Source organism: Macrobrachium rosenbergii, chromosome 14, assembly GCF_040412425.1.
Source record: "Macrobrachium rosenbergii isolate ZJJX-2024 chromosome 14, ASM4041242v1, whole genome shotgun sequence".
Lineage (NCBI taxonomy): Eukaryota > Metazoa > Arthropoda > Malacostraca > Decapoda > Palaemonidae > Macrobrachium > Macrobrachium rosenbergii.
This window is the reverse complement of record NC_089754.1, coordinates 47,985,176-47,992,270: the sequence shown is the minus strand read 5'-3', so window position 1 is coordinate 47,992,270 and position 7,095 is coordinate 47,985,176.

Here is a 7,095-nt window from a genome sequence, read left to right as displayed (position 1 = left end):
CTCTTATCTTCTTTTGTATTTCCATTTCCCTCGTCACAATTCACGCCTTCCCCAACATCATTTCTTCATCTTTTTTCCCTTATTTCATAATCTCTCCCTTTCCCCTCACTTTATTGCTGTGTCCCCTTTTTTTTTGTATTCTTTATCATTCCATTCCCCACGTGCTCTTCTTTTTTCCTCTCTCTCTTTTTCCCCCTCCCTACTTTTTCCTCTCCCGTCCTTCCTCTTCATCTCGTAACTCACAATATTCCTCCTCGTTAGGGACATTTCAGACCGGGGAGAAAAAAAAATTTCCCCTGGGCATCACAATTTCCCCCGAAAACTCTCCCCAGCAACGTGTAAGAGAGAGTGAAGGGTGGGGGTGGGGGGGGAGGAGAGGGGAGTAAGAGAGAGTGAGGGGTTGGGGGAGGAGATGGGTAGTAAGGAAGTTTGGGTGGGGGAGGAGTAGATCTGGGGAGGAGATGTTACAGAGGACGAAGGAGGCTACGAACAAGGAGAAGAATAGTTAGCAAGAAGAACAGATAGGAGAGAGAGAGAGAGAAGAAGAGATAGGTTTGGGTGGGGAGGGGTAGGCTTGAGGAGAGATAGAAAAAGGAGAAGAAAAGAGAAGAGAAGAAGAAGAAGAAGAGAAGAAGAAGAAGAAGAGAAGAAAAGAGAGGTGAGAGAGACGGGGGGGGGGGCGTGGTTTGGGTGGGGGAGGGGTAGGCTTGAGGAGGAGACGAAGGAGACTACGAAAAAGGAGAAGAAAAGTAAGCAAGAAGAAGAAGAACAAGAGAAGAAGAGAGAGAGAGAGAGAGAGAGAGAGAGAGAGAGAGAGAGAGAGGCCGAGAGGGTGGGAGAAGGGTAGGTTTGAGGAGGGGGAGGGTGTTGAGGATGAGACGAAGGAGACTACGAAAAAGGAGAAGAAAAGTAAAGAGGAACAGAAAGAGAGAGAGAGAGAGAGAGAGAGAGAGAGAGAGAGAGAGAGAGAACAGTCCTTAACTCGGTCCCTTTCCTTTGGCATCCGTGTTGCCATTTTCACCAAAAATTTCCCCGTCTTATGGAAGCCACACAGGGACACTTTAAACGTGCCTGAACTTAATGACGGTTGTATATACTTGACAGAAATGTCCTGTGAGAAGAATCTCGGGCATTTTTCTCTCTCTCTCTTTCTTTTTCAACCACTCCTCTTTATATTTGCTGATATTTTTTTTTTTTTTTTTACTGCTTGTAGGATGTTTAATTTTTTTTTTAATAGGTAGGTTTGTCCTTCTTTCATATCTCTCATTCCATCCCTTCTAAAATAATATTCTTATTTCACCCTTTCCTACCCCTTGGTCCTTTTTTCAAGTCTTCAAATTTGTAATAAAAATTCTTTAAAACTCGTAATCCTGTGAAAACCATAAATAGAACAACTTTAAAAACAAAATCTAAATCACAAAAACGACTAAAATTTTTAAGTGTTTTTTTTTACTTTATTTTTTTCTTCGTAATCAGACAACTTCCCAACACATGAAAAAACTACTCGGCTGTAGTTTTAAATTCTACATGAACTTAAAAGTTCCGCGCCCATTTCGTTATAAAGCAACGCAGATAAAAATCATAAATTTATACTAATTTTGCCAACCTAATCCTGAGGCAGAGGTTTGTCTTTTCTTCATGGTACAGACAACACCTGAAGTTATCAACTCCAAGATAATATTTCTCCCCATTGCTTCATCAACTTCTCTAACACATTCTATTTCTTTCCTATCTTTTTATTTGTTTACTTATTACATAATTAGTCACGGAACATCCCAGTTTGTTCTATCAACTCACTACCTGATCTCTAACGCTATTTTCCAGTTGGCCCTGTAATATTATAATCGGACTTTTCACGGCCACATCAGGTAACTAATTCATGTCCTTGCAATGTGACATCATAAATTTCTACAACCAGAGCATCCTTCAAGCTCAGCTTTCTGCCCTCGCAAATCTAAGCTGATAACCAACTTTGCCAGTGCCTTACTGTCTAATTACAGTACTTACATAAGAAAAGCTACCCAAAGAGTTATAATAATAATAATAATAATAATAATAATAATAATAATAATAATAATAATAATAATAATAATAATAATAATGGCATTCCTTCAACCTCGATTGAAGATGCCAAATAGATCTTAGCATAAGAGCATCCTGATTTAGGCAACTCAAATATAAATAAGGTACGAAATACCATGTTTCGGTAACTTCTGCAACAAAATTTATGATCATTAATCGACATACTTGAAAATTACAATTTCATAACTGGGAATAATTAATTTCTGTAAAAACATCCACGAGAGTATACGTAAATGAACAAAAAGAAATGCCGAGAATATGTTACCTCTTGTTTCCCCAATGAAAAATAATGTTAGCAGAAGAATGTGTGAAACAATGTGAAAGGTTCGACTCAAAGATCATCCGCAATACACCGTAGTGATTTAAGGACAATAATTGTGATCCTTTCCATATATATCCTTTTATATATATATATATACATACGTACTTATATATATATATATATGTATGTATATATATATATATATATATATATATATATATATATATATATATATATATATATATATATATATATATATATATATAATTTATATAATATAGTTTGTGTATCAATATATGTATATATATATTATAGTGAAAATGCTTATATATCAAAAACTTTCAAAACAGGCAAATTCATACCTCATTTTATATCCCATGTCACTGATTAAAACTAAACCTAAATTAAAAAAAAAATCTACAAGTGCTACTAACAACAGATTACAAAATAATTCTTTCGAGTTAACCATTTTGCATTCATGTTACATCTTCATTGGTGTTACGCAGTTATAAATTACAAATCATCAAATGAAACAGACAGAAGATTCGAAATTACCTTTTTAACCATTTTGCGTTCATGTTGCGTCTTAGCTAGTGTTTAGCAGATGCGAAGAATAGAACTTTAATATTTTAAACGCTCACTGGTCTCGAGTAACAATCGCAAGAAAGGCAGCTTCATCGACCTCAACCTCTGGAGTGCTGAACGCCATCTGACACGCGAGAAAGGATTCCAGAAATGAGTCAATTTCATAGAAAGAGAAAATCCGATTCATTCGCGGTTCATTACCACAAAAAGAACAATAATTACGAAAAAAAGAGAAGGAAAAAAGGAAAACATCCCCTCGAGCTCTCCTCCCGACCCAGAGCTTAACCAAAACAATCGCCTGAGAGTGAAAGACGCGTATATCAAGAGAGACTTTTAACCAACTGTTTCGACGAAAGGGGTCATTTTACCAAACAATAATCTCGCGCATGCGCCGTCCCTGCAGTCTGAAACAATGACGTCGACTTCGCGTTTTTGTGGGATTTTAAACAAAAAAGGGAATCTCGATTTACCGTGTCTCTAGGACAATGGTTTCCACGATGGCCGTATTAAAAGGGCTGCTACAGCCGCCACCTGCTGTTGCGGCAGTTCTGGAGAGGACTTGAGGACTCGGTAAGACTAGAGATTTGTGGTGAACTTTTTAATTAGTGACTGGAACACATGTGTTTTCATCATTTACGATCGACTACTGTACAAACTATTTGATATTTCACTTGCTTTTCATGCTGTTTCTTTGTTGGTGTCTCTATTATTATTATCATTTTTTTTTATTTTTTGTCCATCTCAGTCATCCTATTCGACTGGGTGGTTTTTGCAGTGTGAGGGTCCTGGGTTGCATCCCGCCCCTTAGGAGTCCATCACTTTTCTCACTTTGTGCGTTGTTTCTAGTAGCACACTCTTCTGCATGAATGCTGGAGCTACTTCGGCATCTAGTTTTTCCAGATTCCTTTTCAGGGATCTTGGGATCATGCCTAGTGTTCCTATGATTATAGATACAATTTCCACTGTCATGTCCCATGTCCTTCTTATTTCTATTTTCAGGTCTTGATACTTATCAATTTTTTCTCTTTCTTTCTCGTCTACTCTGGTGTCCCACTTATTATTATTATTATTATTATTATTATTATTATTATTATTATTATTATTATTATTATTATTATTATTATTATTATTATAAGTGAGAATAAGAGAAGGGTATCATCGACAGTTGTCAATTTTTCTATTGCTAAATGAAAATATTTTGCTGATAAGACTTGTTAGTTCTATATTTTAATAGATTTTAATCATAGTTTGGCATGGAAAACAGTTCCCTGAACTTTATTGTTCGGTGAGCGTACAGATATGACATACAGCAAATTCATATAACATTCAGATACATTCTAATACATTCCAAGACATAATAAAATTTAACCCTCTCCACTTCAAAAGCTAGGAAGATAATAAAGATAATACACTCACTTTTAGTGCGGACGGTAGAAGAATGAATGGAAGGGGTAGAAGAATGAACGGAAGGGAATGACTTTTATAGAAATATTTAGGACTAAGATGAGAAAAGGGTTGAATCACAAAATAGGTGAGGAAAGGAAGGTAGAGGAGCAATAAAAACGAGCTTCACGGAAGAAGCAGAATCTACAGAAGAAGAACTGTCCTGAAATAGAAGACTGCAGTATCTGCAAAAATACAAAACTGAGAAAAATGGCAGATACTGCAGTTTTCCCTTGCCTTACTACTATTTTGTAGATACTGCAAATGGGACCCCATAAATAAAGCATTGAAGAATCGTTCTGAAACTGCAGTTGCTTGTGTATTAGTGTTTCACGAGCCCCAATAAGTGGCATATCTCAATTTCGGAAATTTTGCAGATACTGCAGTTTTCCAATTTATGGCAGAAAAGTGAAATACACGCAAGGACTGATAGAAATTATGATAATTATGGCCCGTGAATTAAGAAAATATAAAACTTGTTGAATTTAGAGAGAAGGGCTGAAAAAGCAAAAAAAAAAAAAAATACAAATTTTTAAGTTAACAGAGTGCTGACCAGACTGGAGTGGAAGCTTGTCATGGAAAGTCCTAGTATTTAAGAAAGTGGTAGAGGTCTATTTAGCATATAGGTAAGTAGTCGGTCAGTACGTGTTGATGTGAAGAGCTGTTGATAAGCCTTCTTCGAGAATCCGTGAAATGACTGATTTAGCACTTGAAGGATCTTGGTGACTTGCCTGTTTTTCTCTCAATGGTCTTTCACTAATTATTTAAAGGATGCTCTGAAGAGAAATATATAACTGATGAAATACAAATATAAGAAGAGACCCAACCTCTAACCCCTAATTAACAGACACGAAAAGAACCTACGTGAAATTTAAAGAAACAAGAAGTGAAAGAAGAACGTTCCTTTTGATCCTCCCAATTAACAATCAGCCATCGATCGAGCGGGCAGTTGTATGAAAAGAAAACTAACGCCCTATGCGCTGCTTACGCATACGAGGAGGAGGAGGGCGTATGGTGGGGCGGGTGGCGGGGGAGGGGATGGGGTGTCAAGCCTTGTCACCGGGAGGGAGGGAGGCGGGGAGTCTGGGAGGACAAGAGTGGTTCTGAGTAGCTGTGATTGCTCGTTAAGTGGCCTCAATCATGGCTAACAACCCACGCAAACTACCCCCTCGGCAGCCCTATGTGTTGTTACCCTTTACCACCGTCTCCGTCAGCTACAATTACCTTATTATCGTCAGCGATGGGCAGACTTTTTATCATCAGGTCTCTCTCTCTCTCTCTCTCTCTCTCTCTCTCTCTCTCTCTCAAATTTCTGTTGCTTTGTGATGAAAACATTCTCGTTTATCAGTGGAGAGAAAAGTTGTCTTGTAATACGAAAATACTGACATTCCATACACCAGAACTGTATGTATACACTGGTACACTATATATATATATATATATATATATATATATATATATATATATATATATATATATATATATATATATATATATATATATATATATATATATATATATATATATGCATACACTGCACATGTATATTTATGAAATATATATATATATATATATATATATATATATATATATATAATATATATAATATATATATATATATATATATTATATATGAATATATAAATTATGTGAATACATATATATATGAATATATAAATATATATATATATATATATATATATGTGTATATATATATGTGTATATATGTGTGTGTGTGGTTGCATGTGTATGTCCATGCAGGAATTACTGTAACTTTAGGACGTTAAAACATTTACTACAAAAAAAAAATTGCCGAAGGCAGTGCAAGAACAATATAACATTTTCCCCATATCCCGTCGATGATTCTGTTCCATTTCGAAACCCACCCAGGACACTTTCCCTTTACCTAACGAAGATAGAAAAGCCAATAAATACCAAGACCTCTTTTTGTATGCACTATTCGCCCTAAGGTCTTCCCGCTAAACTTTTCTTAGTATTTGTAGTCTTCAGTAAGTATACATATACATTGGCATACATACGACACCTAAATTATATATAGTGGCTGGATTTATAATAAATAGTCGATATTGCTTATATTGGTTTTCATTCATATATATATATATATATATATATATATATACGAGTATATATGTATGTATATATATATACATATTTATATATATATATAAATGTATATTATATATATATACATATATATATATACAAATGTATATTATATATACATACATATATATATATATATATATATATATATATATATATATATGTATATGACACTGAGTGAAAACCAATATCATAAATAACATCAACGCCAACATTCTCTTCCAGAAATTAGGTTGCTAGATTTAGCCTCTGCAACTACGGGAGCTGTTATCATAACCTAAAATCTTGTTGTTTTATATTTTTCTTATTTAAAATCCTTAATTTAAAACTTTAGTATAAATGCTTTGCTTAAAAAACCTCAGCCCACCTTGTCAACTGCTGTGGGTCGCAGGTAAGGGTGGAGAAGAACACAGAGCAAGGACAGAGTGACGTAGACAATGCCTTGCTTTAAGGGGGAAAAAACCCCGTGGGGGGGTTAGTGCCGTCAGTGCGCCTAGTGCAGTGCACTGTAAGCATTACTTAAGGTCCTTTGTAGCGTCCATTCGGCCCTTAGCTGCAACAGATTTCATTCCTTTTACTGTACCTCCGTTTATATCGTC